The 2718-nt window shown below is 38.5% G+C and overlaps 1 pseudogene; it reads left to right on the top strand.

Annotated features, from left to right (window-relative positions):
• The first annotated feature begins 1529 nt into the window (after nt 1-1529).
• Nucleotides 1530-2274, top strand: LOC131402348 (small ribosomal subunit protein eS6-like; annotated as a pseudogene).
• The last annotated feature ends 444 nt before the right edge of the window (nt 2275-2718 follow it).

The raw sequence follows: 2718 nt of genomic DNA, 5'->3' as shown, positions 1-2718 counted from the left end.
AACACGGATATTTTTATATCACATTAGAGTTGTTGCAAATATCTTGAAATGTTGTTTACAACCATCACAACTTTGAAATTATGGTAGTCATTAGACTGCTATTGGATCTCATCTCATTTAATAAAGAAGCATACATATAATTCTAAGACTAAATTTTTAAAAACATTATGATAACTGTGCCTTAATAAAATTGGTTTCTTTCATAATCCTACATACTTTTTAATGTATTTAAAAAGCATTATGAGAAGAGGTCTGTGGCTTCACTGAAGTGTTAAAAATATCCATGACACGCAAAAGGTTAAGAACCTTAGTGTGGCGAAGAAGAGTCCGCATATTGAGACATCAGAGAGGTGTATTTCTTAATTCCATGAACAATAACAATGCACGAATACTTACACACCGAAAGAGGTTCTTGTCCCAGGCCCCACTCCTCATTCTTGACTAACTTTTCACTCTTTAGTATTTCTTTCCATGGACTATACATCCCCCTGATTTGTTTACTGCTCCTCAGTGGTTGAATGGCTCTGTTTTCCATCAAGGATAACAGATTTAATCACAGATCTCAAGCCCATTATGAACATTAATTAATGTCTGACATCTCTTAATGAGGTAGGTAAAAACTATCATCATTTCACAGATGGAAAAATCAGGTCTAGGCAAGTTTGGTAACTTGTTCTTAGGCCACCCAAGAGATTGTGGCTCATTTCTAGAATCAATGCTTATTCTCCTCACATGCAAACTTTTTTGATTCACCATACACCAATCTGTTGGAAAAACAACCTGTTTTGCAAAACATTTCGTTGATGATAGATGTGGAAATAATCTTTCTTAGGGTAGACACATCTGATGGTATCAATATTCATACTACTTCGGTACCAATAATTTATTTTCTGTTTTGTTCTCTGAAGAAGAATAGATGTCCTGGTTGGAGAGAAAAAGCCCCAAGCCAAAATAAACCATTAAAAACCACTATCCATTTTGAAATAAAGCAATTAGCTTCTTCTTTTATTTAGAAACTTTACCCGGTTAGAGAGTTGGAGACAAACAAAATGAACATTGGTTGTCAAAATGCATTGATTTAATTTTTGCCCCTAGATACACACACAGTCAGTGAGTAAGGACTTTTGTCTTTTTTTTGGTCAGTTTGTTTCTTATGGATTCATGTTGCTTTGATCAATGTTGTTTGTGTGTCTGATCTTAATCTAAGTTTTTTGTTGTTTGACTAGTCCATCTGGTTAGACAGGATAGTGCAAAAAATTTGAAAATACTTTGGGAGTTGTCTTTTTAAATGATGTTTGTTTTTATCTATTGCTTTGCTAAATTCCTACTGGCCTGGCAAAGAAGGGAAACAGAGGGAACACACAAGCAAAAATGAAGGGCACAAATGAATGAATAAATAATTGAGAGAGAAGGGATAGCTTCTCCTTAGAGAAAAATTCCAACTAATATATATAGAGGAATGAGGAAAATTGAAAGTCTTCATTAGCCTCTTTTTTTGTGGTGCCTCGGAGGTAGTCGGCTGCTTCAGGATGAAGCTGAACATCTCTTTCCCGGTCACTGGCTGCCAGAAACTCATGGAAGTGGACGATGAATGCCAACTTTGTACATTTTGTGAGAAGCGTATGGCCACAGAAGTTGCTGCTGACGCTCTGGGTGAAGAGTGGAAGGGTTATGTGGTCCGAATCAGTGGTGGGAATGACAAGCAGGGTTTCCCCATCAAGCAGGGTGTCTTGACCCATGGCCGTGTCTGCCTGCTATTGAGTGAGGGGCATTCCTGTTACAGACGGAGGAGGACTGGAGAAAGAAAGCACAAATCTGTTGGGGGTTGCATTGTGGTTGCCAATCTGAGTGTTCTCAACTTGTTCATTGTGAAAAAAGGGGAGAAGGATATTTCTGGACTCGCTGATACTACTGTGACTCGTCGTGTGGGGCTCAAAAGAGCTAGCAGAATCTGCAAACTTTTCAATCTCTCTAAAGAGGATGATGTCCGCTAGAATGTTGTGAGAAAGCCCCTAGACAAAAAAGGTAAGAACCTAGGACCAAAGCACCCAAGATTCAGCATCTTGTTCCTCCACGTGTCCTGCAACACAAACGGCGGCCTATTGCTCTGAAGAAACAGTGTACTAAGAAAAACAAGGAAGAGGCTGCAGAATATGCTGAACTTTTGGCCAAGAGAGTGAAGGAGACCAAAGAAAAACACCAGGAACAGATTGCCAAGAGACGGGGGCTGTCCTGAGAGCTTCTACCTCTAAGTCTGAGTCCAGTCAAAAATGAAATTTTCTAAGAGTAACAAATAAGATCAGATATCCAAAAAAAAAAAAAAAAGAAGAAGAAGAAGAAAGAAAATCTTCGTTAGACAAACACCATATTGATAATTATCAGAGGCAAAATATATTGAAGGATGCTAAAATTAGTGGGTAAAAGTTTGAGGAGAAGCAGGATATTTGCATAGTCTCAGTATTTCCCCTAAGATATTTATTAATGACAAGGGAAGGGGAATAATTACATGGAGAAACTTGGCAGAGACCACCATGTCTCCTGACTTTATGCTCTGAGAAGGGCACAATGCCATTTCTGTGGTGTTCTTGCCAAAAATGCATAACCTTCATCTAAACATGAGAAAGCATTAGACAAACCCAAATCGAGGGATATGCGACAAAATAACTCCACCAGTATCTCTGCCAAAGTGTCAAGGTCACGAAAGAGAGAGAAAGACCA

The sequence above is a fragment of the Diceros bicornis genome, unplaced genomic scaffold (assembly GCF_020826845.1).
Source record: "Diceros bicornis minor isolate mBicDic1 unplaced genomic scaffold, mDicBic1.mat.cur d_74_multi, whole genome shotgun sequence".
Lineage (NCBI taxonomy): Eukaryota > Metazoa > Chordata > Mammalia > Perissodactyla > Rhinocerotidae > Diceros > Diceros bicornis.
Note: the sequence above shows the minus strand (reverse complement) of the source record. Positions and strands in the feature narration are given on the sequence as shown.